Source organism: Pristiophorus japonicus, unplaced genomic scaffold (assembly GCF_044704955.1).
Source record: "Pristiophorus japonicus isolate sPriJap1 unplaced genomic scaffold, sPriJap1.hap1 HAP1_SCAFFOLD_30, whole genome shotgun sequence".
NCBI classification, from domain to species: domain Eukaryota; kingdom Metazoa; phylum Chordata; class Chondrichthyes; family Pristiophoridae; genus Pristiophorus; species Pristiophorus japonicus.
Window position 1 is genome coordinate 11,001,078 of NW_027252779.1, and position 15,916 is coordinate 11,016,993.

General features: G+C 48.3%; 3 non-coding genes across 3 annotated transcripts; all 3 read right to left on the reverse strand.

Annotated features, from left to right (window-relative positions):
* Window positions 1-6,926: 6,926 nt before the first annotated feature.
* Window positions 6,927-7,000, reverse strand: trnai-aau (transfer RNA isoleucine (anticodon AAU)). The gene has a single exon. It is a non-coding gene; the product is annotated as a tRNA-Ile (tRNA).
* A 4,495-nt stretch (window positions 7,001-11,495) lies between these two features.
* On the reverse strand, window positions 11,496-11,569 carry trnai-aau (transfer RNA isoleucine (anticodon AAU)). Its single transcript has one exon. It is a non-coding gene; the product is annotated as a tRNA-Ile (tRNA).
* A 2,206-nt stretch (window positions 11,570-13,775) lies between these two features.
* On the reverse strand, window positions 13,776-13,849 carry trnai-aau (transfer RNA isoleucine (anticodon AAU)). Its single transcript has one exon. It is a non-coding gene; the product is annotated as a tRNA-Ile (tRNA).
* Window positions 13,850-15,916: the final 2,067 nt, after the last annotated feature.

The following is a 15,916-nucleotide window of genomic DNA, read 5'->3' on the forward strand; positions in this document are numbered from 1 at the left end:
GTAGTCGCCCCCCAGCACGTCCCAGAATGCCCTGTGGAACTCCACGGTCAGCCCGTCCAGCCCCGGGGATTTTCGCCTCGAGTGCAGGTCGTGAGCGCCGGTCATCTCCGCCAGGCTTCGCGAAGCTTCCAGATTTTCGGCGCCTTCCGGGCTGACCTTCAGCAGGTCCTCCCACAACACTCTACCACTCTACGCTCTTCCTCGCTGGACAGCTCCGGAGAGAATAGAGCCCCGTAATAGTCTCGGGCCCTGTTGATGACGCCCTCCGTATCCGAGACGAGAGAGCCGTCATCGGCCAGCAGTGTCAAGTGCTGCTGAGTGAGAACCTATCTTTTTTCCAACGAGTAGGAGAAGGGGGAGCAGCGGTCCAGATCCCGCAGGAACCGGATCCGCGACCTCACGAATGCGCCTCGGGACCCGACGAGCTGCACGTCCTTCAGCGCGTCCTTCTTCGCTTCGTAATCCGTCCACAGGACCGGGTCCTCGACGACTTGACCGAGACGGGATTCCAGGTCGAGCACCTCTTTTTCTAGGCGCCCGACCCTAGCCGCCTGCCTCTTGGTCGACCCCCTCGCATACTCTTGACAGAAGACATGGACGTGAGCCTTGCCCACGTCCCACCATAGCCTCAAGGTGGGGAAGCCCCCCTGCTTCTTTCTCCAGTCGGCCCAGAAACGACGCAATGAGTCCTGGAACCGCTCGTCCTCCAGCAGCTGGTTGTTAAAATGCCATTACGCGGACCCCGTCATCGCGCGGAGCGACGCGAGCTCCGCCCACACTAGGTGGTGGTCCGAACACTGCACCGGCCGCACGGAGGCCGCCGGGACGCAGGAAACATATGCCTGAGACACGTAAAGGCGGTCGACTCTGGACCATCCTACTCCAGGTCTCACCCAAGTAAAGGTGCTGGAGTCGGGATGGACATTTCGCCAAAGGTCCACCAAGTCGAAGGACCCGACCAGGTCCCTCAACTTCTCGATCACCATCATGCTCTGTGGGGCACCGGAGCGGTCCCTCGCCTCGAGGGTGCAGTTAAAATCCCCCCCGAGGGCAATGCAGTCGCTGACGTCGACGGATCCAAGAAGAGCGGACACTTCTTTGAAGAAGCACGTTTGCTGCGGGCCGGTCTGAGGGGCGTACACGTTCAAGATATGGAGTGGCACGTCCCCCAGGCGAACCGTGATGTGCAGCAAGTGGCCTGGCACGGGCTCCTCGAAACCCAAGATCTCCGGCTGAAAATGCAGGGCCAGAAGATGGCCATCCAACAAGAAGTGGTGGTGAGGTGTCTTATGCGGACCTCTCCTAAATATTCCAGAGCCACGTGGCTTTGTCTCGTGGAACAGTGTGGGTTTCTTGCAGGAAGCACACCGCATATTTCCACTCCCGCAGGAGCGAAAAATTGTTAAATCTACGGTGTGCCTCTCTGCTGCCGTTGATGTTGAGGCTGGCTATGGTTATCTTCATGACAAAAGCAGAGTGCAACCTCCACCCAACCTATTGTGGGGGGGAGTGGAGTCGTCTGTTGACCTCCACTCCCTCAGCAACCCAGCGAGGAACGTTTTGAACCGGCGCAGCTCAAGTCTTTGCACATTTGATAAGGGCCCGCCCGCGGCCATAGTTTTAGTGGCGGCGCTTACGGACGTGATGAGCAACATCGGCTCGGACCAATTTTCCAGAGCCAGATGGGCTCGGTTGCGGTGACCCTGGCTCTGGACCAAAAAGTTCCTGAGCTCCTTGACAGGAATGAGGGGGGACTTAGCGGCGGGCGCGAGGAGATCCACCACCTCACTGGCGATGGATTCCATTTCTTCTCCCGCATCCTCCACAGAGTCCCGGTCCCCCTCCGGGAGGTCGCCATCAGCAGCCGGCCTGTCAACCGCACGAGGTACAGCAAACGGCCGGGCCGCTCCATCCGGCCCTCGCTCTGCTCCGTTCCCACCCCCAGGATCTTCGGCAGAGGAGTCCCCACTGGGCTCTTTTAACTGTGGTGCTGGGTCAGGAAGCGGCAGCAGAAGACGTTCCTCCTCCGCCACAGGGACTGGGGAACATGGAGAGACCTGGTAAAAGAAATTCTCCAGGTCCTCCAATTCCCCCAGCCCCAAAGTTGGGGGCGAGGATTGGTGTTCTTCTCCCCCCCCCCGCCGCAACCCTCCGGCCCAGCGTGTGGATTATTCATAAAAATTTATAAAATGTCCTTTTTCTGCCGAATCGAGCAAGTCCCCGGGGTTGTTGATTGTTTCGTGGGCGGGTTCAGGTTCGGCCTTTTCAGCCCCGCCCGCGTCAGTCCCCAGGACGTTCGGCTGGCGGCAACGCATTCCTCTGCCGGTGCCACGCCCCCCACGACAGGCAGATCTTTCTTGCCATCCCCAGGAGGCAGAGGCTGGGCAGCCTCGACTGTCTCACCCTCCCAGGGGACAGATTCCTCCCGCCTCCGGCGCAGTTTGTGGGCGCTGGTGGGGGACGCGGGACGAAGGTATGTTGTTCCCCTCCGCTTCATTGGAGCGGCGCCTCCTTTTTTTTCATGTCTGCCGAGGCCTCCCGCACCACTCCCCCCTTTTGTTTTTCTTGCCTGCTCCCGAGCCCCCCTGCGGTATTGGTCGAGGGCTCGGGCACAGGCTCACGGCACCCCGCGCTCGCCGGTGACAGGCTTGCACTGAGCGCGGTGATTGGACTCTCTGGCGCATTGAGGGGACCCGCCTTGAGGTTTTTAGTCTTCCTCCGCGCCTTCTTTCCACCCGAACACTCTCTCTCCCCCATGCCGGAGGCCGTGAAAACAAATGCCTCCGACGATGCCGAAGCACCTACGGCTCCCGGTATGCTCATGCTACTAGGGGGAGGCGTGGCGGCTGCGCCAGCCTTGGCCGCCTTTGGTGGTTTGGCGGCCTTGGAGGCGGGGCAGTTCTTACGAACGTACCCCACCTCCCTACAGGCATGTCACCGCGCGCCGTCCGACGTCAAGAAGACGCGGTAGGCAGTCCCCTCATGCACCACATTGAATGATCCCTCCGGCGTCACCTCCCGCGCCAGCTGGACAAAGAGCTGGCGGCGGAAGGAGAACACGTGGCGCAGGCTGCTCTCCCTGAGGCCGAGCGCTATGGGGTTAATCCCTGACTTACCTCCCCCAGTTGGTGTAGGTGAGGGAGGAGGAGCTCAGTGAGAACAAACGGCGGGATGTTTGAGAGAATGACCCTCTGCGCAGTGGCCTCGAGAGGGTCCATCGACAGGAACGTCCCGCCCACCGTGTGCCCCTTTTCGAGGGCCAGGGACACCGCCCGCTCCGAACCCAGGAAGAACAAAGCCTTCCCAGACATTTTGATTCTGCGACAATGGCCGAGGGGACGACTACCCCAGCTATCGCCCGCAGGCACTCCTCAATGCTCATTGTGGGATGAGTGTAGTTATTGACCCCATATTTCTTAGTTATTAGTCTAAATGGTGGCAGGGCAGCAGGAGGCGCAGGAGGCGCTGTGGCTATGGATGCCGCCTGCGCATAAGTCTTCGCTGGCCCTGTCACCGGCGTGGATGGTGTCGCCATCACGGGGTCGCTTTAAGTTCTGCACTCACCCCAAAGTCACAGGCCTTAATGTTCTTAACGGGCTCGTTTAATATATGAGCAGAGGGAGCTCTTAAGGAGGCACACCTCTCCCCCAGTTAACGATTTGGGGAGGGGCCTTTCTCACTCTGCTCAGTTGTCTTAATTTGTTTAGTTAAAGAGGAAAGGGGCTCTCAGAGAGAGAGAGGGGAGAGACAGAGATAGTGACAGAGTGAGAGAGCGAGGGGGTGGGAAAGAGGGAAGCTGTGAGGGCAACTCTCCCCTCACAGCGATGAGCAGCTGTTGCTGGGATGTACCCCCCAGATGGTGAAAGGACAAAGTCTTAAGAATGGTCTTCGGGTGGAGGGAGAAGATGTCTTCACCTGTGGCAACTGGAGCCACCCAGGCACAGTACTCCAAACGATGCTAATTGGGGTGATTAACAAATCTTCAGCAAGGTAGCTCCAGCTATCCCAGGCTAGGCAATGGGGGAGGGGTGCTTCAGTAGTGTGTGGGGCCGAGTTTTTAGCAAGACCCCCACACACACTTCCACACACACACAACACCGCGATGTTCCGGGCCTCAAATACATCTTCTTTCCTCCCCTCACTGATAAAACAAAGTCTTTAGGGGAATGCACCAGTACACCCATCTGTCAAAGATTGTAGAATCTCCCTCCTTCCACACTGGATGGATATAGAATTGTTCATTTCCCGCTCTCTCCAACTCTCTCTAGTACTGATAAAGATGCTGTTTTCTGCTCTCCTCCTCTCCCTCTGGATGGTGAATTGTAGTAAGCCCCTTCCTCCTCTTCCTGGGCTGGTTCTCAGGGTTCACAGGTCTACAGGCATTTGCCTTTTGCCCATCTCAAGGCGACAGAACCGTTCTGTCTGTCTGTTCCTGCTCATGAGCATTTACGGGAACAGGCCTCCGGTTCATCGCTTATCAGCAAACCAAGAAACACAAATAAACAGAAAGATGTGCCTCTCCACCCCGTCGGCAAAGAAGCAATAACTTTTTTATTCCAAATAATTCTCAAACCTTGCGATTCTGTGTGGATTTGTTTCATTATAAAGATTTGATTTTACACGTGACTAAAAACCGAATAAAAATTATGAAAAACACTGGGATCGAACCCGCGACTTTGGCGTTATTAGCACCACGCTCTAACCAACTGAGCTAACCGGCCACAAATTGTGTTAAAGTTGCGTGAAAGCCAGTCTGAGGGGATTGTGTTTCCGACTCACACTGGGTGACAGATTTACTGCAAAAACATTGAACACATCACATCGCTTAAACATTGTTCACTGTTCCTCTACAACACTGCGCAGAGTGTAAATAGAACGTAACAGAAAAAGAGCGCTAAATCTAAAAACAATTCATGTTGAAAGTTATTATCACGCAATCGCTGAACAGCCCACTGTCCCGATATAAAATCAGCCACTCCCCTCAGAATGAAGGGAACGCGAAATAACCAAAAATTGCTGAAACACGGGATTGAGCCATGAACCATCTGGATCTTCAGTCAAACGCCTTCCCAAATGAACTATTTCGGTCTGACAGTGAACGAAGCAAAGTTTTCTCACACCTTTTTGAAAGAAAACCTGACCCCGGAAGGAATTGCCCCACCCACTCTGTCCTCGTTTCGGGACAATGGGTCCCAAACACATCTCAGAGCTCAGGTTGTGTCAATGTAAAGTATAATGATACCGAAAATCTTAATGCTCATGTTCCGTTATCAGTGCCCACGATCCAGGCAATGGTCTTGTAGACGTTGCTAAGTTCAAAATGTGTATTTTTTCGCACTGGCAATGAATTAACTGATATCTGTGCTGTGATCAACTAGGTTACTTAGGGTGATGTCGTGCAAGAACGTAATGGAAGCCTAATTATAACGGTGATTGTTCTCACACTGCAGTTAAATGTTGGCAAATTTACAGTGTCAATCAGCAATTCAATTCCACATGTTGATTTAATGTTCTGCTGAAGTGTTCATAAAGAAAGAAAGCTTGCACAACAGACACGATCTCACCGTCTTGAAGACACAGTGAAATATACTGGAGAGTTTATAACTGTTTGAGAACATAAAATGTCAGTAAAATACCCCGTTCTTTTCTCGACACTGATGGGCTGTGAAAGGGAGACCGGCCGAAGTCCCACATAGCCGCACTGACCCCGAGGCAAGGCGAAATTCTAACAGGTTCAGTCCATAGCAGTGCTATGCTGAAGAGAGATAAGTGTCGCGAATAAAGGAGAGACTTAACAATACTGATGTTGAATATCGGTTAGATCAATCACTCCATGAATTCACTGCTGGGAAATTCAGAGCTTGTAAATTGCCTGTGAACGCTAAACATAGACACACAGTGAGCCAATGTGCAATATAGGCGGGGCCCAGGCCAAATGAATGCTCGGGATAAGTTATCAGTGGCCATGGCCCAGGCATTCACTGATTCCAGTCTTGCAGACGTTGCTAAGTTTAAAATGCTGAATATTTCCACACTGGCAATGCATTGACAGATGGTAAGCTAGAGTGATGTGCCGCAAAAATGTACACGGAAGGCTAAAGTTAGCCATGATTGGCAACATTTACGGTGTCATTCAGCACTAGTTGAGCGAGATCTCCTCATTTGCTGCTGACTTTGAAACGGAAGGCACAGAAGTGTGTGCTGTATCACTACAACGAATGATGCGCTGCTGATGGTTGGGGCAGCAAGAGTGCAGTGAGCTGTGAATTTGTTCAGGAACAGCCTTGCAGTTCAAACGGCCGAAAATACAATGTTCCCTGACCGGGAATCGAACCCGGGCCGCAGCGGTGAAAGCGCCGAAACCTAAAAACTGAACCACCAGGGAAGCTGCTACACATTTGCTTGCCAACAAGCAGACCAACACAGTCTTTCCTGCTTGCTCCTTCCAAAGTCTCACCACTTTCGCGCCAGGTAAAACTGTTCGTAGCAAATGCCATTTTTTGTGGAGAACACCAAAGATGTGTCCGCGCATCCGCAGCATCACGTGCGGGTAGGCATCCACTGAAATCTATTTCATTCTGTCCCTTTCTCGGGATTTTTCACTCTCGGTGCCGGGTGAACATTTCATTTAGTGTTTTTGTCCTGAACTGCAGTCTTTTGCCCATCTCCAGGCGACAGAACCGTTCTGGCTGTCTGTTCCTACTTTTGAGCATTTGCGGGAACAGGCCTCCGGTTCATCGTTTATCAGCAAACCAAGAAACAGAAATAAACAGAAAGATGTGCCTCTCCACCCCGTCGGCAAGTAGCAATGACTGTTATTCCAAATAATTCCCAACCCTTGGGATTCTGTGTGGATTTGTTTCATTATAAAGATTTGATTTTCAACGTGACTAAAAACCGAATAAAAATTATGAAAAACACTGGAATGACCCGTACGGGGATCGAACCCGCGACCTTGGCGTTATTAGCACCACGCTCTAACCAACTGAGCTAACCGGCCACAAGTTGTGTTAACGTTGCGTGAACGTTGCGTGAAAGCTCACTCTGCGGGGATTGTGTTTCCAACTCACACTGGATGACAGATTTACTGCATAAACATTGAACGCATCACATCGCTTAAACATTGTTCACTGTTCATCTACAACACTGCGCAGAGTGTAAATAGAACGTAACAGAACGTAACAGCTTAATCTAAAAACAATTCCTGTTGAAAATTATTATCACGCAACCGCTGAACAGCCCACTGTCCCGATATAAAATCAGCCACTACCCTTAGAATGAAGGGAACGCGAAATAACCAAAAATTGCTGAAACACGGGATTGAGCCATGAACCATCTGGATCTTCAGTCAAACGCCTTCCCAAATGAACTATTTCGGTCTGACAGTGAACGAAGCAAAGTTTTCTCACACCTTTTTGAAAGAAAACCTGACCCCGGAAGGAATTGCCCCACCCACTCTGTCCTCGTTTCGGGGCAATGGGTCCCAAACTCATCTCAGAGCTCAGGTTGTGTCAATGTAAAGTATAATGATACCGGAAATCTTAATGCTCATGTTCCGTTATCAGTGCCCACGATCCAGGCAATGGTCTTGTAGACGTTGCTAAGTTCAAAATGTGTATTTTTTCGCACTGGCAATGAATTAACTGATAACTGTGCTGTGATCAACTAGGTTAGTTAGGGTGATGTCGTGCAAGAACGTAATGGAAGCCTAATTATAACGGTGATTGTTCTCACACTGCAGTTAAATGTTGGCAAATATACAGTGTCAATCAGCAATTCAATTCCACATGTTGATTTAATGTTCTGCTGAAGTGTTCATAAAGAAAGAAAGCTTGCACAACAGACACGATCTCACCGTCTTGAAGACACAGTGAAATATACTGGAGAGTTTATAACTGTTTGAGAACATAAAATGTCAGTAAAATACCCCGTTCTTTTCTCGACACTGATGGGCTGTGAAAGGGAGACCGGCCGAAGTCCCACATAGCCGCACTGACCCCGAGGCAAGGTGAAATTCTAACAGGTTCAGTCCATAGCAGTGCTATGCTGAAGAGAGATAAGTGTCGCGAATAAAGGAGAGACTTAACAATACTGATGTTGAATATCGGTTAGATCAATCACTCCATGAATTCACTGCTGGGAAATTCAGAGCTTGTAAATTGCCTGTGAACGCTAAACATAGACACACAGTGAGCCAATGTGCAATATAGGAGGGGCCCAGGCCAAATGAATGCTCGGGATAAGTTATCAGTGGCCATGGCCCAGGCATTCACTGATTCCAGTCTTGCAGACGTTGCTAAGTTTAAAATGCTGAATATTTCCACACTGGCAATGCATTGACAGATGGTAAGCTAGAGTGATGTGCCGCAAAAATGTACACGGAAGGCTAAAGTTAGCCATGATTGGCAACATTTACGGTGTCAATCAGCACTAGTTGAGCGAGATCTCCTCATTTGCTGCTGACTTTGAAACGGAAGGCACAGAAGTGTGTGCTGTATCACTACAACGAATGATGCGCTGCTGATGGTTGGGGCAGCAAGAGTGCAGTGAGCTGTGAATTTGTTCAGGAACAGCCTTGCAGTTCAAACGGCCGAAAATACAATGTTCCCTGACCGGGAATCGAACCCGGGCCGCAGCGATGAAAGCGCCGAAACCTAAAAACTGAACCACCAGGGAAGCTGCTACACATCTGCGTGCCAACAAGCAGACCAACACAGTCTTTCCTGCTTGCTCCTTCCAAAGTCTCACCACTTTCGCGCCAGGTAAAACTGTTCGTAGCAAATGGCATTTTTTGTGGAGAACACCAAAGATATGTCCGCGCATCCGCAGCATCACGTGCGGGTAGGAATCCACTGAAATCTATTTCATTCTGTCCTTTTCTCGGGATTTTTCACTCTCGGTGCCGGGTGAACATTTCATTTAGTGTTTTTGTCCTGAACTGCAGTCTTTTGCCCATCTCCAGGCGACAGAACCGTTCTGGCTGCCTGTTCCTACTTTTGAGCATTTGCAGGAACAGGCCTCCGGTTCATCGTTTATCAGCAAACCAAGAAACAGAAATAAACAGAAAGATGTGCCTCTCCACCCCGTCGGCAAGTAGCAATGACTGTTATTCCAAATAATTCCCAACCCTTGGGATTCTGTGTGGATTTGTTTCATTATAAAGATTTGATTTTCAACGTGACTAAAAACCGAATAAAAATTATGAAAAACACTGGATTGACCCGTACGGGGATCGAACCCGCGACCTTGGCGCTATTAGCACGACGCTCTAACCAACTGAGCTAATCGGCCACAAGTTGTGTTAACGTTGCGTGAAAGCTCACTCTGCGGGGATTGTGTTTCCAACTCACACTGGATGACAGATTTACTGCATAAACATTGAACGCATCACATCGCTTAAACATTGTTCACTGTTCATCTCCAAAACTGCGCAGAGTGTAAATAGAACGTAACAGAACGTAACAGCTTAATCTAAAAACAATTCCTGTTGAAAATTATTATCACGCAACCGCTGAACAGCCCACTGTCCCGATATAAAATCAGCCACTACCCTTAGAATGAAGGGAACGCGAAATAACCAAAAATTGCTGAAACACGGGATTGAGCCATGAACCATCTGGATCTTCAGTCAAACGCCTTCCCAAATGAACTATTTCGGTCTGACAGTGAACGAAGCAAAGTTTTCTCACACCTTTTTGAAAGAAAACCTGACCCCGGAAGGAATTGCCCCACCCACTCTGTCCTCGTTTCGGGGCAATGGGTCCCAAACACATCTCAGAGCTCAGGTTGTGTCAATGTAAAGTATAATGATACCGAAAATTTAATGCTCATGTTCCGTTATCAGTGCCCACGATCCAGGCAATGGTCTTGTAAACGTTGCTAAGTTCAAAATGTGTATTTTTTCGCACTGGTAATGAATTAACTGATATCTGTGCTGTGATCAACTAGGTTACTTAGGGTGATGTCGTGCAAGAACGTAATGGAAGCCTAATTATAACGGTGATTGTTCTCACACTGCAGTTAAATGTTGGCAAATTTACAGTGTCAATCAGCAATTCAATTCCACATGTTGATTTAATGTTCTGCTGAAGTGTTCATAAAGAAAGAAAGCTTGCACAACAGACACGATCTCACCGTCTTGAAGACACAGTGAAATATACTGGAAAGTTTATAACTGTTTGAGAACATAAAATGTCAGTAAAATACCCCGTTCTTTTCTCGACACTGATGGGCTGTGAAAGGGAGATCGGCCGAAGTCCCACATAGCCGCACTGACCCCGAGGCAAGGTGAAATTCTAACAGGTTCAGTCCATAGCAGTGCTATGCTGAAGAGAGATAAGTGTCGCGAATAAAGGAGAGACTTAACAATACTGATGTTGAGTATCGGTTAGATCAATCACTCCATGAATTCACTGCTGGGAAATTCAGAGCTTGTAAATTGCCTGTGAACGCTAAACATAGACACACAGTGAGCCAATGTGCAATATAGGAGGGGCCCAGGCCAAATGAATGCTCGGGATAAGTTATCAGTGGCCATGGCCCAGGCATTCACTGATTCCAGTCTTGCAGACGTTGCTAAGTTTAAAATGCTGAATATTTCCACACTGGCAATGCATTGACAGATGGTAAGCTAGAGTGATGTGCCGCAAAAATGTACACGGAAGGCTAAAGTTAGCCATGATTGGAAACATTTACGGTGTCAATCAGCACTAGTTGAGCGAGATCTCCTCATTTACTGCTGACTTTGAAACGGAAGGCACAGAAGTGTGTGCTGTATCACTACAACGAATGATGCGCTGCTGATGGTCGGGGCAGCAAGAGTGCAGGGAGCTGTGAATTTGTTCAGGAACAGCCTTGCAGGTCAAACGGCCGAAAATACAATGTTCCCTGACCGGGAATCGAACCCGGGCCGCAGCGGTGCAAGCGCCGAAACCTAAAAACTGAACCACCAGGGAAGCTGCTACACATTGTTTGCCAACAAGCAGACCAACACAGTCTTTCCTGCTTGCTCCTTCCAAAGTCTCACCACTTTCGCGCCAGGTAAAACTGTTCGTAGCAAATGGCATTTTTTGTGGAGAACACCAAAGATATGTCCGCGCATCCGCAGCATCACGTGCGAGTAGGCATCCACTGAAATCTATTTCATTCTGTCCTTTTCTCGGGATTTTTCACTCTCGGTGCCGGGTGAACATTTCATTTAGTGTTTTTGTCCTGAACTGCAGTCTTTTGCCCATCTCCAGGCGACAGAACCGTTCTGGCTGTCTGTTCCTACTTTTGAGCATTTACGGGAACAGGCCTCCGGTTCATCGTTTATCAGCAAACCAAGAAACAGAAATAAACAGAAAGATGTGCCTCTCCACCCCGTCGGCAAGTAGCAATGACTGTTATTCCAAATAATTCCCAACCCTTGGGATTCTGTGTGGATTTGTTTCATTATAAAGATTTGATTTTCAACGTGACTAAAAACCGAATAAAAATTATGAAAAACACTGGAATGGCCCGTATGGGGATAGAACCCGCAACCTTGGCGTTATTAGCACCACGCTCTAACCAACTGAGCTAACCGGCCACAAGTTGTGTTAACGTTGCGTGAAAGCTCACTCTGCGGGGATTGTGTTTCCAACTCACACTGGATGACAGATTTACTGCATAAACATTGAACGCATCACATCGCTTAAACATTGTTCACTGTTCATCTACAACACTGCGCAGAGTGTAAATAGAAAGTAACAGAACGTAACAGCTTAATCTAAAAACAATTCATGTTGAAAATTATTATCACGCAACCGCTGAACAGCCCACTGTCCCGATATAAAATCAGCCACGACCCTTAGAATGAAGGGAACGCGAAATAACCAAAAATTGCTGAAACACGGGATTGAGCCATGAACCATCTGGATCTTCAGTCAAACATCTTCCCAACTGAACTATTTCGGTCTGACAGTGAACGAAGCAAAGTTTTCTCACACCATTTTGAAAGAAAACCTGACCCCGGAAGGAATTGCCCCACCCACTCTGTCCTCGTTTCGGGGCAATGGGTCCCAAACACATCTCAGAGCTCAGGTTGTGTCAATGTAAAGTATAATGATACCGAAAATCTTAATGCTCATGTTCCGTTATCAGTGCCCACTATCCAGGCAATGGTCTTGTACACGTTGCTAAGTTCAAAATGTGTATTTTTTCGCACTGGCAATGAATTAACTGATATCTGTGCTGTGATCAACTAGGTTACTTAGGGTGATATCGTGCAAGAACGTAATGGAAGCCTAATTATAACGGTGATTGTTCTCACACTGCAGTTAAATGTTGGCAAATTTACAATGTCAATCAGCAATTCAATTCCACATGTTGATTCAATGTTCTGCTGAAGTGTTCATAAAGAAAGAAAGCTTGCACAACAGGCTCGATCTCACCGTCTTGAAGACACAGTGAAATATACTGGAGAGTTTATAACTGTTTGAGAACATAAAATGTCAGTAAAATACCCCGTTCTTTTCTCGACACTGATGGGCTGTGAAAGGGAGATCGGCCGAAGTCCCACATAGCCGCACTGACCCCGAGGCAAGGTGAAATTCTAACAGGTTCAGTCCATAGCAGTGCTATGCTGAAGAGAGATAAGTGTCGCGAATAAAGGAGAGACTTAACAATACTGATGTTGAGTATCGGTTAGATCAATCACTCCATGAATTCACTGCTGGGAAATTCAGAGCTTGTAAATTGCCTGTGAACGCTAAACATAGACACACAGTGAGCCAATGTGCAATATAGGAGGGGCCCAGGCCAAATGAATGCTCGGGATAAGTTATCAGTGGCCATGGCCCAGGCATTCACTGATTCCAGTCTTGCAGACGTTGCTAAGTTTAAAATGCTGAATATTTCCACACTGGCAATGCATTGACAGATGGTAAGCTAGAGTGATGTGCCGCAAAAATGTACACGGAAGGCGAAAGTTAGCCATGATTGGCAACATTTACGGTGTCAATCAGCACTAGTTGAGCGAGATCTCCTCATTTGCTGCTGACTTTGAAACGGAAGGCACAGAAGTGTGTGCTGTATCACTACAACGAATGATGCGCTGCTGATGGTTGGGGCAGCAAGAGTGCAGTGAGCTGTGAATTTGTTCAGGAACAGCCTTGCAGTTCAAACGGCCGAAAATACAATGTTCCCTGACCGGGAATCGAACCCGGACCGCAGCGGTGAAAGCGCCTAAACCTAAAAACTGAACCACCAGGGAAGCTGCTACACATATGCTTGCAAACAAGCAGACCAACACAGTCTTTCCTGCTTGCTCCTTCCAAAGTCTCACCACTTTCGCGCCAGGTAAAACTGTTCGGAGCAAATGGCATTTTTTGTGGAGAACACCAAAGATAGGTCCGCGCATCCGCAGCATCACGTGCGGGTAGGCATCCACTGAAATCTATTTCATTCTGTCCTTTTCTCGGGATTTTTCACTCTCGGTGCCGGGTGAACATTTCATTTAGTGTTTTTGTCCTGAACTGCAGTCTTTTGCCCATCTCCAGGCGACAGAACCGTTCTGGCTGTCTGTTCCTACTTTTGAGCATTTACGGGAACAGGCCTCCGGTTCATCGTTTATCACCAAATCAAGAAACAGAAATAAACAGAAAGATGTGCCTCTCCACCCCGTCGGCAAGTAGCAATGACTGTTATTCCAAATAATTCCCAACCCTTGGGATTCTGTGTGGATTTGTTTCATTATAAAGATTTGATTTTCAACGTGACTAAAAACCGAATAAAAATTATGAAGAACACTGGAATGGCCCGTATGGGGATCGAACCCGCGACCTTGGCGTTATTAGCACCACGCTCTAACCAACTGAGCTAACCGGCCACAAGTTGTGTTAACGTTGCGTGAAAGCTCACTCTGCGGGGATTGTGTTTCCAACTCACACTGGATGACAGATTTACTGCATAAACATTGAACGCATCACATCGCTTAAACATTGTTCACTGTTCATCTACAACACTGCGCAGAGTGTAAATAGAACGTAACAGAACGTAACAGCTTAATCTAAAAACAATTCATGTTGAAAATTATTATCACACAACCGCTGAACAGCCCACTGTCCCGATATAAAATCAGCCACTACCCTTAGAATGAAGGGAACGCGAAATAACCAAAAATTGCTGAGACACGGGATTGAGCCATGAACCATCTGGATCTTCAGTCAAACACCTTCCCAACTGAACTATTTCGGTCTGACAGTGAACGAAGCAAAGTTTTCTCACACCTTTTTGAAAGAAAACCTGACCCCGGAAGGAATTGCCCCACCCACTCTGTCCTCGTTTCGGGGCAATGGGTCCCAAACACATCTCAGAGCTCAGGTTGTGTCAATGTAAAGTATAATGATACCGAAAATCTTAATGCTCATGTTCCGTTATCAGTGCCCACTATCCAGGCAATGGTCTTGTACACGTTGCTAAGTTCAAAATGTGTATTTTTTCGCACTGGCAATGAATTAACTGATATCTGTGCTGTGATCAACTAGGTTACTTAGGGTGTTGTCGTGCAAGAACGTAATGGAAGCCTAATTATAACGGTGATTGTTCTCACACTGCAGTTAAATGTTGGCAAATTTACAGTGTCAATCAGCAATTCAATTCCACATGTTGATTTAATGTTCTGCTGAAGTGTTCATAAAAAAAGAAAGCTTGTACAACAGGCTCGATCTCACCGTCTTGAAGACACAGTGAAATATACTGGAGAGTTTATAACTGTTTGAGAACATAAAATTTCAGTAAAATATCCCGTTCTTTTCTCGACATTGATGGGCTGTGAAAGGGAGACCGGCCGAAGTCCCACATAGCCGCACTGACCCCGAGGCACGGTGAAATTCTAACAGGTTCAGTCCATAGCAGTGCTATGCTGAAGAGAGATAAGTGTCGCGAATAAAGGAGAGACTTAACAATACTGATGTTGAATATCGGTTAGATCAATCACTCCATGAATTCACTGCTGGGAAATTCAGAGCTTGCAAATTGCCTGTGAACGCTATACATAGACACGCAGTGAGCCAATGTGCAATATAGGAGGGGCCCAGGCAAAATGAATGCTCGGGATAAGTTATCAGTGGCCATGGCCCAGGCATTCATTGATTCCAGTCTTGCAGACGTTGCTAAGTTTAAAATGCTGAATATTTCCACACTGGCAATGCATTGACAGATGGTAAGCTAGAGTGATGTGCAGCAAAAATGTACACGGAAGGCTAAAGTTAGCCATGATTGGAAACATTTACGGTGTCAATCAGCACTAGTTGAGCGAGATCTCCTCATTTACTGCTGACTTTGAAACGGAAGGCACAGAAGTGTGTGCTGTATCACTACAACGAATGATGCGCTGCTGATGGTCGGGGCAGCAAGAGTGCAGGGAGCTGTGAATTTGTTCAGGAACAGCCTTGCAGGTCAAACGGCGAAAATACAATGTTCCCTGACCGGGAATCGAACCCGGGCCGCAGCGGTGCAAGCGCCGAAACCTAAAAACTGAACCACCAGGGAAGCTGCTACACATTGGCTTGCCAACAAGCAGACCAACACAGTCTTTCCTGCTTGCTCCTTCCAAAGTCTCACCACTTTCGCGCCAGGTAAAACTGTTCGTAGCAAATGGCATTTTTTGTGGAGAACACCAAAGATATGTCCGCGCATCCGCAGCATCACGTGCGAGTAGGCATCCACTGAAATCTATTTCATTCTGTCCTTTTCTCGGGATTTTTCACTCTCGGTGCCGGGTGAACATTTCATTTAGTGTTTTTGTCCTGAACTGCAGTCTTTTGCCCATCTCCAGGCGACAGAACCGTTCTGGCTGTCTGTTCCTACTTTTGAGCATTTACGGGAACAGGCCTCCGGTTCATCGTTTATCAGCAAACCAAGAAACAGAAATAAACAGAAAGATGTGCCTCTC